Source organism: Bos indicus, chromosome 16, assembly GCF_029378745.1.
Source record: "Bos indicus isolate NIAB-ARS_2022 breed Sahiwal x Tharparkar chromosome 16, NIAB-ARS_B.indTharparkar_mat_pri_1.0, whole genome shotgun sequence".
Lineage (NCBI taxonomy): Eukaryota > Metazoa > Chordata > Mammalia > Artiodactyla > Bovidae > Bos > Bos indicus.
The window spans coordinates 51,109,504-51,124,862 of record NC_091775.1 but is presented as its reverse complement, the minus strand read 5'-3'; positions in this window follow the sequence as shown (position 1 = coordinate 51,124,862).

The following is a 15,359-nucleotide window of genomic DNA, read 5'->3' as shown; positions in this document are numbered from 1 at the left end:
CGTCCCCTGCTGGGGACATTCATCTGGCACAAAAGGCGCGTGCCCGGCGACAAACTCATTCACACGGGCTGCCGGGCTTTGTGTGCGGGGCTGCGGACCCAGAGGCCATCTGGGGAGCAGTCGTCCCAGCAGGGCGGGGCCCCGGGCTGCCTTTGAAGGTTGAGGAAGCAGCAGTGGCTGGAAGGCCACACATCTGGCCTGGCATCACCTTCCTGTCCCACAGCCCCCAGGGTGTCCCATGCACGCCCCAGCCTGGCACTGCTAGGGTGACGAGGGGGTAAGGGGGACGCCTGCCTCCCCTCCCCAGCCGTTAGGATTGCTACCCCTTGGATGCACACATCAGAGAGCCTCTGGGGGCAGCATGGCCTCAGGACAGGGCTGTGGGCTCAGGACTCAAACCCAGGCACTGCGACTACTACTACCACTTAGTAGTAGACCTCAGTTTCTTCATCTGTAAAATGGGGCTAACAACAGTCCACCGCAGGACCATGCTGAGGACAAAGGGAGGGGATAAAGGCAGAGAATTCAGGTGGCCATGCAGGCGCTGCTGGTACTAATGCTTTTGTTTCCACCCACCCCACTTGGTTCCATTTCTTGGGTTGGTGATCCCTGTCTACATCTGGGCTGCGTGAAAGCCACCTGATGGAACAGGAAAAGGCTGGGTGCAGGGCCAAGGAGCACCCAGGACGATGTGACCTCAGCAGTGGCGGGGCTGGTCTGTCCTCTGTCCAGTAGAGCACAGGTGGGCCTGCCTTCCTCTCAGGATTCCAAGCAATTCCAGGGAGAAGCCGCATGTCCTGCTTGGTCTGCATGCCGTAGGCGCTAAGTAAGTGTGCCCCACTCTCCTCATTCAGGCCCCCTGACCTCCACCCTGGGCCTGCCCTGAGTCAGCCCAGGGTGGGCACAGCCCCAAGCATACCCTTCTGCTGACCAGCCCCTGAAGGGCTAGGGACCTGGACAATCTGAGGGGAGAGCCCTGAGGGGCAGGGTGGGGGGCTCCCTGAAAACCCCACCTCATGTGGCAGGCAGTTCTGAACTTGGCAGCTGGACGGCTGGGGGCAGGGAGAGGGGCATCAGGGTTTCCCCCACTCAGGGATCCTTCCTGTCCAAGGGGCTGTGGGGCCAGGGCTTGGCGGACAGGACCTCTGCGGAGGCGCCCTGCCCCCACCCCCGCCGGGAGGGATGTCCTTGAGAGGGTGTCCTGCAGGCCCCGAGATAATCCCTGCCTTTGAGAGGCTGTGAGAGGCTGGCCGCGGACTTTCCCACAGCCCCACATAAAGGCCGGCCGCCAGCTGCTCTCCCACAAAAGGCTCCCAGCCTTTCAGGGCCCGGCGGGTGGGGTGAGCAGAGGCGCAGTGCAGCCTACCTGGCCACCCCCAGGCAGAGCTTGCAACCATGGGGGCGGTGCCTGCCCACTGACCACCAGGGGCTGGGAGGTCCTTGTGGCTGGGCACTTGGGAGAGCCCTATGGGGCCACCCAGGCCAGCCACCCGCCCCCCTCCACCTCCCCCCGCTGGAAGCTGGCATGGTTCTTGGGCCTGTCACTCATTCTTGGCCTTCTTCCTCGGACCGGCACACTCCCGCTGCTGTGCCTGCCTCGCCACCAGCCTGCCCTCTCCCACTCTCCCACTGGCCTCAGATCACCATCACCCGCTGGCACGCTGCCTTGCTGCTCTCACCTCCTTTTTGCTTAGACACCTCACCTGCCCCAACCCCATTCTGCTACACCATGCAGGTGACAAGAGGGATAAATGGCGAAGGCAGAAGGCTGGGCGCAGCCTCCATCTTGACCTCAGCGTCCTCATCTGAGACGTAGGACAGCACTGCCACTTCCCTGGGCTGGTGTCAGAGCCCCCTAAATTCAGATGTTTCAAAATACCAAGTCCTGGAGGAAGCAGGGGGTGGGGTAAGGGAGGAGGGGAGGCAGGGTGCCTGGCCTCAGGAATTAACTGCCCAGTGCACATCAGACAAGGACCAGCCTTGGGAGGCCAGGGGAGCTTCCCAGAGGAGGTGGCAGGTGGAGGCTGGCTTCTCAAAAGCAGGGAGGAGTGTGGGAACTCTCGGGGGCAGAGGCAATGGCCTCTCAGTGCAGCCTAGCTGGTAGGACCCTTTTCTGATTCAGGCTGTATCTTCATGGGGCTCCACATTCTGGGCACCCTGCACCAATTGTCGCCCAGTGAGGATGGCCTTCTTCAGAAGGTCCCCTGTCTGGGAGAGCTCCTGGTCAGGTGTGAGCCACTGGAGAGGTTCATAGGAGGGACCAAATGTGTCACCGGTAGACAGCGACCAGAACGTGGCCAGTGGGGACGCCTGTCCTCAGTGTCCGGGAAGGAACTGATCCGTATGCCAAGACCCCAGGGAGGGACACTTTCTCTGGTCCTGAGTCCTACAAGGCTGCTGGCTGCTGGGGGCCGGGCCATGGGGCTTTGAGGACTGGTATCAGGAGCAGAGATAGCTTGCGCCCACGTGTCCCCGAGCGTCCCGCCCACACCCCCACCTGCTGGGGGCGGAGGCACTGCCTTATTCCAGTCAGCGGCCTCTGGCGTCCAAGCTTCATCTAGCTCCGGCCTCCGATTGGCTGCTGAGTGAGCGTGGGGAGGTGGGGAAGCGTGCCTGCCCTTGGGCCCCCTACCCTAGTCCCAACCCAGTCCCATAAAAGCACCGCCACTACCGCCTTCCTGCCGCCCTCCTGCACCAGGCGCCCCAGCCCTTGGCGTGACCCCGTGAGTACCCCAGAGTGAACCCTGATCCGGGTCTGGTTAGACTGCAGCGCAGGGTGTCACCGGGGGTCCCTGCAGGGTCCAGCGTACACCTCGCTACCACTCTGCTCTCCCTCCTGTTCGAGCAGTTTGCGTGGGCGCTAGGTCAAGTCGGAGCCGGGGAAGGGACGTGCTGGAGATGGCGGTGGTACCATCCCTGGTGCGCTTTGCATCCGTCCTGGCGAGGGTCGCGGAGGGGTGTCACCCAAACCCAGAGGTCGGGCCCCAGACAGCCCTCGCTGCCCCCCACCCCCACCCCCGCGCAGTCCCCAGCTGGGCTCACTCTCCCTAACACTGTTCACACTGCGGATGGATCCAGGGAAAGCGTGGCCTGCGGCCTCCCAGAAGCCTTCCGGACTTCTCCCTGCACCAAGTGAGGATGGAGACCTAGGTGGAGCTGAAGAGCCCCTTGCGGAAGAACCCCCGCCCCCGCCGCCAGAGCCGCACGCGAAGGCACTCCCCTCCCACTAGGTTCCTCTCCTACTAGGGTCCCAGGTCGGGGCTTAGCCGTGATGGCCAGCTGCAGTGCTCCTCCCGAAGAAGGCAATGTGGTTCCCCTCCTTTTCCCGCCAAGGCTGAGGAGCCCGGCCTTCCACTGTTCGCTGTGGGCTGTGCCCAGGCCTTCACCTTGAAGAGGAGTCCTGGGGACAAGGGTTTTGTATATTGCAAAGGCGGTAAATGATCAAGTTTGTCCATGGCAGGGAGTGGAGTGGGGCCGGGGCGGGTGTGCCTGGTCATCCCAGCCGGGCCCTGCAGCTCCACCTCTCCTTCTTTCAGGCTGGGAGAGGACTAGATGCTTTATGTTAGAGCGGGAGTGAGGTGGTGGCGTGCTGTGGCCTTGAAGGGCATGCCCACCTGCTGGACATCAGTGGGCTAAGGGGCATGTGCCATTCCCGTGGGATACAGGGGTATGTATTGCAGAGGTGCAGGGTTCATACCATGTGTGTCTCAGAACTGGACCACGTGGAGCTTGAATAAAGCTCCTGGTCTGCAGACTCCACCTGGGTCTCTGCCCCACCCTCAAGTGGACCACCACCCCTGAGATTTGGGGTCCCTGCCCAGGGCATGGGGAGGGGTCTGGCCCTCCAGGGGTGGGGCATTGTGCCAGGGTGTCCTGGGCTGGATCCCTGCCCTGCTGACCTCTTCCCTGGAACCATGGTCATTGCCCAGTCTACTCCCTCAGCCTCTAAGGACAAAGAAGACCCTCTGTCTTCTGGGGCCACCCTGAGCCAGGCCTCCTAGGGGGAGCCTCCTGTCTCTGGGAGCTCCCTATGGTGCCCACGATGTGGGTTCTGAGCCAGAGCGACATTGTCCCCAGTTCATGGCAGAGCGTTCCTAGTGTGACCCTGCTGGCCCAGGGACCCTGCAAAGGACACACCAGGAATTGGGTGGGGGTGGGCTGGTGCCTCTCAGCAGTGGAGGCTGGCCCTAACCTCCCTCGTTCCCTTTCCACCCCTGTGGTGACCGCCCAACATTACTGAGCAGAGCAAGGACTGCGGCTCCCCCAGGTACCTCTTCGTGGACCCCTCAATCTGCCCCCATCTGTTCCCCATGATTAGAGCCCCCTCCTCCCTTGGCAGCAAGGCTGAGAAGTCAGGAGTCCTGGGCCCAGCCCGTGTCCCGCACTGAACCGGTATGGGAGGGGACGCGGGGTCACAATCTTAAAGGGAGTGTGGCCCCAGGCTCCTTCCCCTGGCCCGCTCCTCCCCTGCTCCCTGACTAAAGCCCATCCAGGAGAGACCAGGGCATAGATCTGGGGTTTGCTGCCCCCTGGTGTCTCCTGGCCTGGTCCTGCCGCCTGGAAGTGCTGGGCTCCCAGAAGGTAAGGGGCTCTGAGTTCCCTTGCTTCTCAGCAGAGGTGGAAGTGGAGGTGGAGGGTCCCTGGGCCCAAGCCTGCCCCAGGCCCGGTGTGGACAGACAGCCAGGGGCTGCCCCCGCCTGGGTGGGGCTTCAGTCAAGCTCTGGAAAAGGGGTGGGCTATGCAGAGAGCAAGCAGAAGTCAGAGAAGGTGGTCAGCGGGCAGAGGTGGTGACCACAGCAGCAGGCAGCAGCCTTGTGGATGGCGCCGCTGCCTCTGTGCCTGGAGTGGCTCCAGATGATGGGGTTGTGAGCCATCTCCCACCCCAATGAAAGTTTCCACCTCTGAGCCCCCTGCTCCACGCTCAGGGCTCCAGTTACTCCCCCTACCAGCAGGTCACTCCTCTAGGGGAGGGGGCAGCCACCAATGGGCCATCCCTCTGCCCCATTCCTCAGCATCTAGTAGGTGTTTAATAAATGTGGGTTACACAGAGCTTGGCTTCCTGGAGGCCTGAGGAGCCTGGACTCAGGGTAAGGCCCGCTGGCTCAGAGCCCTCCTGTTTCCCTATCAGAGGCGGGCAGAGACTCTCAACTGTGCAGCGGGTGACTGCCTGGTCCCTGGGCCCTGGAGGGCCCCCCTCCCCACCAGCCTATCTGGGAACCTTGGTCCAGGGACGGGGCTGGGGCCATGGACACGGTCCTCTGCTTCCAGGTCAATTGGGCAGTTGGTTAGCATGGCTGGCTGGAGAATCCAGGGAGCCAATCTGTCATGTGTCAGATATCTCAGCAGCAGAATATGGGGCATAGGTTGACCACATCCATGTCACAGGTGGTGGAGACTCAGGGCTGCCTCACAAGTGCTGCTCAAAACGACAAGAACCCGTGAGTTGGGGGTGGGGAGCCTTTCACCAGGCTGTGGCCAGACAACATTCCCCTCATGTCCCAGGTTTTCTTTGTGAAATGAAGCCCGTGACCACATTGAAACAAAGGAGACAGGCTGGGGGTGAGCATCTTTTTAATGTCCTGATATCAGTTTGGGGGAAGGACATGATCATGGTTCACATTTAAAAAGGAAACCATAGCTCCTGAAGGTGGACAACACCAGCTCCCAGGCCCCAGGGCCCCACCCTCCAGCATCACCTCCTGGAGGCAGTGATTCCTTTTTTCTGGCCAAGGAAGGAAGCTGGAGCAACACCCCGGGGTGGCATCTCAAAAGTGCAGGGTCCACAGCCCAGGAGCCTGGTCAGTTGGCCAACTCTTCCTGCACGTAGTGTGCAGACCTTTAGTTCACATGCTTTTTATTTATATTCTTTTAGTTGAACGTTTTGTTTGGAGATAATTCACAGGGAATTGTGCGAAGCAACACGAAGGAGCTCATGCACCCTTCACCATCAGTAACACCTCACAAAACGTTAGCGCAGGGGGACTTCCCTGGCCGGCCAGTGGTTAAGAATCCATGCTTTCATTGCAGGGGTGAGGGGGCGTGGGTTTGACCCCTGGTCTTACATGCTGCATGGCACGGTTGGGGGTGGGGGGGCCAACTATAGTACAGGGATCAGATTGGGAGTGCTGATTGGGTCCAGATACAGAACATTCCAAAACCGCGAGGATCACTCCTGCTTTCTTTGCAAACAAAACATTATTGAATCATTAATTTCAGATTGTGATAAAACATACATACATACTTTAAGTTACCACCTTAGCCGTTTCTAAGTGTGTAATTCTGTGACCTTAAGGATATAAATATTGTTGTGCAGCCATCAGAACTGTCTCCAGAACTTTCTCATCATCTCTATAGAAACTCTGTCCCCATTGAGCACTCACTCCCCTTCCCCCTCTTCACCTGCTGTCTCTGTGGACTTGGCTGCTCTAGACGCTCACGTGACTGGAGTCATTCGGTGCTGGTCACTTGACGTCCACTTGTCACGTAGCATCGTGTCCTCAAGGTTCCTCCACACTGTGGCGGGTGCCAGAGCTCTGTCCCTTCTTCTGGATGAATGACCCTCCCTTGTATGGGGGTGCCATTCCTCCGTGGCTGGATTCCCGGGTGTCTTCCACCTTTTGGTGACAAAGGTGACTAACTCTGCTGTGCCATGTGAGTGTATGGAGCGCTGGACGTGGGTCCTGGGGGCAGGACTGCGCCTGATTCATTTCTGAATCCCACAGTCCAGTGCTGAGGAGTGAGGGCCCATTGTGGAGGGTGGGGGGTGGGGGGTGCAGCAGGCAATGAATACCTGACAAGGCTTCCTTCTGGGGTCAGTATGGAGCTCCCAGGGGTGTCCTGGTCACGTGGCCTTGACCAGCAGTGAATGTTAATCCATGTCCTCATCAGCCTTTTTCTCATAAAAGTGAAACATGCAGTTCCCAAAACTCAGAGCCTGCAGAAGAGGATAGAGGAGAAAGTGGAGGTTGTCTGTGGCAGCCCTTCCCCCTCCCCCATACTCCCATCCCTCCATCCCCCATCCCCAGATCCAGCAGCTTTATCAGGCAAAGGGGCCCATGTGGGTGCCTTCCCTGAAAAACGGTGTCCCTACCCAGGGGGATTTGATGAGGAGTTTTACAGCAATGGTTCAGGGGTGGGATTGCTAAGGATCAGGGTGCGGTCAGGGCCTGAACTCCTTTAATCTGGCCTCAGTTGCTCCCCTCCATTGTCCCCTTCCTTCCCTGATTAGCAACTGTCTGAATCTGCTCTTTGGAACTCAGGGAAGGTCATAGAGGCTGGAGTCTATTCCTTACAAACAAGAAATGGTGCACACAGAAAGGCTTTTGTGCCTGGGAGCCCCAGAGGCTCTGATAGGTTTCACTGTCAGGGACAGGGTAAGTCGATGATGGAGCATCTCAGTACATTCTGCTGAGCAGGTGGAACGAAGCTGGAGCTGAGGCTGAGGCAGGAAGGAGCAGCAGTCACTGCATCAGCAGGGTCACTTCTGTGGCCTGACTGCGATTGTGTTCCGTCTGCGGTCAGACCTGGTTGACGTGTCTTTGTGGGCACTGGCTGTGCTGTTGTTCTGTTCACTGGGAGAGCAACGAGGCGGGCAAGCAGCTATCCTTGGCCTCATTGGGTTTGTTCTGAGTCTCTGCTCGGTGCCAGGTGCTGGGGACACAGACAGCACTGAACAAGGGAGAAAGTTCGTGGCCCTCAGGAATTGCATTCTGCTCCGTGTCTGTTTGCCCTGAATCCCATCTACTCTGGATTCATGTGTTGAAGTGCTGACTCCCAGCGTGGCTGTGTCTGGAGACAGGCTCTCAGGAGGTGGGTAGAAGGGAGGGGCGCTGGTCCCCGGGGACTGGTGTCCTCCCGAGAAGAGAGACATGGGTGATGTGGGTGAGGATGTGGCAAGAAGACAGCCATCTGCGAGCCAAGGAGGGAGGCCTCAGGCCGACCCTGGACACCTTGATCTCAGACCTGCAGCCTCCAGACCAAACCCTCCAGACTCAGGTACACTGCCATGGCAGCCCTCACCATTAGCCCCGCCCACCTTCCAGGCAGGCCCCAGCCCCATCTAAGCATCCCTGATCTCTGTTACTCGTGATGTCTGCCTGCTCCCAGATTTCACATCAATGCTGTCATGCAGCCTGGCTCTTCACTCAGCATAGTGACTGCAGGGTTCCTCTGATGCTGTGTGCACCAAGATTCATTATCTTATTGCTGAGTAGGGTCCCATTGTACGAATATGCCACGCTTTGTGTCTACTCACCCATCTGGGTGGTTTCTGGCTCTTGGTGATTACTGGGGAAGCTGCTCTGAACTTCTGTAAACAAGTTCTGATGTGGATGTGCGTGTGGACTCGGTCGCTTCAGTCGTGTCTGACTCTGCCACGCTATGGACTGTATGTTGCCCTCCAGCCTCCTCCGTCCATGGGAACCTTCCAGGCAAGAATACTGAAGTGGGTTGCCATGTCCTCCTCCAGGGGATCTTCCCGACCCAGGGATCAAACAAACGTCTCAGGTCTCCTGCATCGGCTGACGGGTTCTTTACCACTAGGACCACCTGGGAAGCCCTCTGGTGTGGACACATCTTCTCATTTCTCTTCCTTTTTTACCCAGGAGGGGAATTGCCCGGTCCTGCGTTAGGTGTGTCTGTAAGTTCGTAACAACTTGCCAATCTGTGGCCCAAAGTGGCTGTTCCATGTTCCATTCACCCCTGGGAGTGTTGAGATTCCCAATGGCTCTGTGTGCTCCTCAGCATTTGGTCAGACGTTAATCTTGGCTGTTCCATTGGTTTCAGTTTGGGTTTCCCTGTTGACTCATGATGTTGCACCGCTTTGCCGGTGCTCTCTATGCATCTTCTCGGGTTTGAAGGATTTGTTCAAATCTCTGCAAATTGGATTGTCTTACTGTAACAGTTCCCTGGTGGCTCAGATGGTAAAGAATCCGACTGCAATTTGGGAGACCTGGGTTTGATCTCTGGGTTGGGAAGATCCCCTGGAGGAGGGCATGACAACCCACTGCAGTATTCTTACCTGGAGAATCCCCATGGACAGAGGAGCCTGAAGGGCTACAATCAGTGAGGTTGCAAAGAGTCAGACATGACTGAACGACTAAGCGCAGATCCTGTAACAGTTATATCTTTTGGCTCCAAGATATTAATGTATGTGATGTATGTTTTCCCTGCAGGTGGTGTGCCTTTGCTCCAGCCCCTCTGCAGGTTGGGCCATGGCCAGCAGCGTTGCCACCTGCTCCGGATCTCATCAAGAGTGGAGCCGGCCACAGTGCTTAGCGCACATTCTTCCTCATTGTACACCTTTCTCACCTTGTCTCCCGGACTCCCAGGGCTCCTATTCATCCTTCAGAGCCCTGCCTGGCATCTGCTGCCCAGAAGTGAGCCTTCACCACATGAAGCTACTTTGGCTTTTTAAAAAATTTTATTTTTAAAAAAAGATTTACTTATATTTTTGGCTGTTTCTGGGTCTTTGTTGCTGTGCACTGGGTTTGTCTAGTTGCAGCGAGTGGGGGCTATTCTACTTGCTGTGCGAGAGTTTTCCATTGAAGTGGTTTCTCTTGTTTTGGAGCATGGGCTCTAGGTGCTCAGGCTCAGTAGTTGTAGCTCGTGGGCTTAGTTGCTTCACGGCACACGGGATCTTTCCTGACCAGGGATTGAACCTGTGTCCTCTGCACTGGCAGCGGACTTTTGACCACCAGACCACCACAGAAGCCTTACTTTGACTTTTAGACTTCATTTCCTCACTAGACCATGAGCCCAGGAGGCCGTCCAAGGCCTTGCAACCCAATGCTGGGGTGTGGTGGGGAGGGGGCGGGGCAGGGGGAGAATGGTCCAGCCAGCAGTGTGGCTCCTTATTCAGGGTTCGACTCGCTGATGCGTGTGGGTAATGTTGGAGCAGTCCAAGAGCGAGTTGAAAAAGAATTTCTGGACACAGAGCATTTCAGAAGGGAGTGAGTTTATTAAGAACAAAGAGCAGAAATAATGTGGGCACCGCGAGCGCAGCAGGCTGACCTCTTGACAAACCAGGGAAAATGGACAGTGTTTGTGGGTTAATAGCCAATTGTTATAGCAAAATTCCTGCTGGATGGTTGGTGTTAGGTGATTGGTTGGGGAGCTACAGGGTGCTTACTGGAGTGGGCATCTTTGCCTAATGGGGAGTCAGGAAGCTCCTTAGTGATCATCAGGGGCTTTTGGCAACAGTTACAAAGGGGCTCAGTCAGTTTCAGAGGTGACCTTGGTTCTGGGCTCTGCTTCTGTGGTCTTGGGGGGAGGCCTCAACAGGTAAGTCCTGCTCCTTGCTGTGCCTCAGTTTTCCTACGTGCCCAGCATGGGCAGGGTGAATGAAATGATCTCTGAGGATGTATCAGATGTGGGGGGGATTCAAGATGTTGGGGTACCCCTACCTGGAGGAGCACCCCATGAGATGGGAGGACAGTGAAGGCATGGGAGGGAGCAGAAGAGGTGCTAGTGCCCCAGACCAGGCCCTAGGCCCCTGCCATACTATTGGGGTTCCAGAATATTCTAAAGCACTACTCAGAGTCCATCATGGCCAAGCCAAGGCTGCAGGGGGGTGCAGCCTTCCCTGGAAACACTGTGAAAATAGTGGGGCAGGAGCCCAATCTGATGTACCCTCCCAGGGGGATGAGAGCTGTGCTGGTGGGCATCTCATGGGGGCTCCCAAGCTGCTGGGTTGAATGCCCTCCACGCTGCCTCCAACCCCTGGAGTCCATGGGGCTGGAGGCCAGTCTGGGGGCCAACTCTGCCTCTGAACTCTGGGAAACTTTGCAGAACAGGAAGGTGGTCAATCCCTGCCCCACCCCCATGACTGAACCCCTGCCGTATCCCAGCCTCTCCTCCTCAGGTTCCCCTGGAAATGGAGTAGGTGGTGACCATGAGCACATGGTGGCTGCTAGCCAGTTCTACCAGCAGAACTCCTGCCTGGGGAGAGCTGGGTAAAACTGGCTGACCCATGTGCCTGCAGCCTGGGGATGTGACCTTCCCATGGAGTCCTGCCCTCCCAGCGTCCTGCTCTGTGGGAGGCGGGGCTCCTTACACCCTCCTTCTGCAGCCCAGAGGTCCCTGCCCCCAGGCCTACTCCCTGTCCATCTGAGGATTGCCAAGGAGCTGAGAAGTCTGGGTGGGGACAGCCCCAAGACTCATTGGACGGGAAGATCGGGGTTTGGGTCTGAGCACAGTTGGCTGGGGTTGCAGGGGAGACTCTGGGCAAGGCCTGTCCCTTTCTGAGCCCCATCTCCCCTTCAGCGAAGTGGAGCAAAACTGTCCAGTCCAGCCCTTTTCCAGAGACAGGTGGGGGTGGACACAGTGGGGAGCCCCTGTGGTCATCAGAGATGACTCAGTACACCATGCTGCAACTCACGAGTCCTCCGGTGGTCGGGAAGGAGCCACCCTCTGCAGAGCTGAGGGAAACAGGGTAAACAGCCAGAACCACAGCCTGGCCGAGGTGGGGACACGCACTGGGCACACTGCATGGGGGCTGCTGGTGCTTCTCTGGAGGACTGGTTACTGTTTCTGCAGAGTCTGAGACAGGTAAGGGGGAAGCCAAGCTGAGCTCCTTTGGTGGGCTCAGTGTTGTGGGGAGGAACAGGTGGGCTTTCGGGGGGTCAGAGCAAGGGGAGGCACGGATGACTTTTGGGGGTCACCTGCTTCTATAGGAACTCTGATGCATGACAGAGGGGGCAGGAAGCTGGTTCACTGGGTGAGGCAGAGGGGGGATCTGTGATTGTGGGGGGCCTCACCTCTCCACTTACATGCCCCTCCCCCATGTGGCTAATCAGTAAAGAGAACTTCTGCCATGCAGGAGACCTGGGTACAATCCCTGGGTCGGGAAGACCCCCTGGCGAAGGGCATGGCAACCCACTCAGTATTCTTGCCTGGCGAATCCCGTGGACAGAGGAGCCTGGCGGGATACAGTCCATGGGGTCGCAGAGAATCAGACTGAGTGACTAACACTCACTTTCACTTTCCCTCCTTTGGCCTGGTCAGCTCCTGCCGCCCACACAGGCTGTACCCCTCCCAGCCTGACACTGGTCTCCCCACCTCTCCCCTGAGCATAGCCTGCACCTGACTCTGAGCTGTCACCGAGGGGCCTGCTCCCCCGGCAGCTGTGGGCCCAGGGGACACTGGGGACTGGGGAGCAAACCCTTCCTGCCTCAGGTGACCCCTGTGTGGCTTTCCAGGGGACTGCAGCCAGGATCTGAAGGGTCCTGAGGGTGAACATGGAGCCTCTGCGAGCTGGGGTCCACCACTCTGGTGCCCGGGGCCCAAGGCTGACAGTGGGAGCCTGGCGAGACCCCTGAGCCTCTGCCTGTCCCACCAGCCAGCCCTGTCCCCACTCCTGCCCCTTGGGTGCTCCCCAGTGACCCCCTCCCTCCCCAGTCCCTGCTGGGCCATGTCCCTGTCCTGACCTCACTTGGCCTCTGTCCCCCCGGTATCCAGATCTCCTGGACTGACCCATGTTGCTGGTGCCCAGTCCCCCTGACCTCAGGAGAGCCAGACCCACCCTCAGCAGAAGACCCCTCTGGTGGCCCCTCCCCAACCGCTCCACTCAGGAGTCTCAGGTGACCCCACTGCAGGTAAGGGCGCTCCCTGGCCTGGCTGCACTTGGCTGGAATGTGCTTTGGGGTGGGGCCCTGTGGCTGGCGCCCATCTCCACTCCCAGCTGGCAGCTGGTCCTGGGTGATAAGCCAGGATACTCCTGCAGCCGGGTGGAGACCACCTTCTTCTGGCCAGTGTGGCTCCCCTGCCAGTCCAGTCATCACTCCTCAGGGAGGCCCCTGACGGCCAGGCAGAACCTGCTCTGGAACTAGGACCCCCGGCAGGGCTTCTCCCAGCCTCCAGCCCAGAGCAGTCTGTCCCTCCTGCCAGCCGGGCCTGCTGAGCCCCAGGCCCAGCGCAGGCCTGCAGGAAGGCTGATGGTCTGTCCAGCCTGGAGGGCCTTGGGATTCCTGGGGGTGGGGTTCCCACTCTGCCACAGGGAGGCTGTGGCCTGAGCAGGGCAATCATACTCAGCCATTCCTGGAGCTGGTCCTGGGTCCACTGTGGCATTTCTACAGAGCGTGGTCAGCGGCAGAGCTGCTGCCCCATTTTACAGAGACAGAGACTGAGGCCAGTGCCATCTCCCCTAGGCGCTGTACCTCTTCCTCCTGCATCTCTGTGCCCTGGCGATGACCCTGGGCAAAGAGGAGGAGATGGGGGCTGAGTGCTGCCCGAGAGCAGCCCTGGAAGGATCTCCTCTGAGGGGCTGTTTCTGGGGGTCAGCACTATGGGCTGAGGGCAGACACCCCACCCCTCCTGGTCCAGGAGCCCCTCCATTCACAGCGCCCACCAGCAGCGGCATGAAGCTCCTGACAGGGACACAGATAGGGACACCCCCTGTGGCCCCCATTCTTTCCCCCGAGATTCTCACAGCCACACTACACAGGGGACCTGGCCTGGGTACCTGCCAGTTTATTTTTGGCCAGAGCCTGAGGCTCAGAGCAGCCCCTGTGAGAGAACCATGCCCCAGGAGGGCCTGACATTCTCACAGAATGATCTGACATACCCCAACAGGCTCACTGTGGGGCCAGGAAGAGCTCAGGTGCCTTTAGGTCCCTGTGGGTGGGTCGTACCTGCCAGAAGTATCCAGGTGGCCGTGGTGGGTGGGCTCCCTTTGGCCCTGTCAGCCTTGAGTGCCCTGGACCCCTGGGAGGCAGGGTACGAGGTGAAGCAGCCCTGGGGGGAGTTGCCTGGTATGCTGTGTGCTCCCTGCACCCTGGGGAAGTCCACCATCCCCCTCAATGCCTGATCTAGGGTCTGCAGTGCTGTCTGTGACCCAGGTAGGAAGCTGACCCTAACCCTGAAATCCTGCTGCCAACTGATGCACGCCCTTATTCCAGGCAGATGTGCTTCAGCACAGAGGGTATCACATGTGGCCACCACCAAGATCACTTCTGCGATAGCAGGAGTGGAGATGACTGTCCTGGGGCTTGCCCCACGCCATCTGCAGAGCAGGCCAGAGGTCTCAGGAGAGAGGTGAGCCAGAGGGGCTGGGCACCCTGATCCCCAGGTCTCTGGCCAGTGCAAGAGCAGCCTAGTCCCCTGAAACCCTCTGAAGACACAGACCCCAGACCCAAGCCTGAGATGGCAAGCCCAGCGCCCCCTCCTGACTGGGTCCTTGGGCCCCTCTGCCCGGCCCGCTTGTTGCTCAGGCACTGAGTGGTAGGTAGGACAGGCTGTGAAAACTGCCCTCCTGGGATCTTCTCTCTTGCAGGACCCTGGAGGAGTGCCAGCCCCAGACCCAGTAGGTGGTCCTCGTGGTCTTAGCCCCACGTTCCTGAGAGGTAAGGGCCCTCCCCCAGCAGAAAGCCCACAGGCCTCACCCTGGCTGCTTCCCGTTGTGTGCCAGTATCCAGAAGACGTCACCTGCGCCCTGGGCTCACACACTCATCACCGCAGCAGAGAGAGCCAGAGCCAGCAGGTACCAGTTTCTTGGAGGTGGATGAAGGCCCTTCCATAGAGCGGATGCAGAGGGGTGCTGCTGCCCCTCCTGTGGTTCTGAGGTCAGGGCTGGGGGAGGGCTCCAGGGGTCCTATAAGGGAGGTTCTGGAAGTGAGGACCCCTCTCCTGCAGCAGGACCCCCACAGGCTGATCCCCTGGCCCCCGAGCTGACCTGGGTGCTCAGAGACTCTGGAGGGAGCCTGGGGTCACTGGGCAGGGGTGGGGAGACTGCCACAGTGAGGGAGTCTGAGGGTCCTCTCTCCCCACCCTGCACCCCCTTCCTCTTCCCAGGTCTGTCCCTCTGTCTGTGGCGTCGGCTCCAACAGTTTCCATCCCTGACACGGTTCTCTCCATACTCCTCCTCCTCTGGGTCTGTCTCTCTCCCACTCTGGGTCTTGAGGCCTCACTCTCCCCTCTTCCTTGCCCTCCCCTTACCCGTCTCTCCTTCCTCACTACATCCTGTTCTCCCTCCTCCAGCTCCCTCCTCTCTTCCCCAACCCCACCTGCCACCCTCCACCCCAGCATGGGGGCCGGAAAGTCAGATAGACCTGCACTCACACCCAGAGCTGCCCACTAACCACGTCCAGGCCACTGCCTCCACTTCTCTGAGCCCAGCTGTGGGGTGGGGACCCTTGTGGGCACATGAGCCTCAGGCCATCCAGCTGCTTTATTCAGGGAAGAAAATCAATGAATAAAGAGCTTGATGTGAAATAGGATATTTGCACAGTCTCAACATGTCTCCTGGAACAGGCTCATTGCTGGGAAGTGTCCTTGCTTCTCATGACTTCCCAGAAAGTTTGAGGAGAAATAGATTTATAGAATCTCAAATCATCTCCCCCCAAATATATCTTTTTAAAAATTAA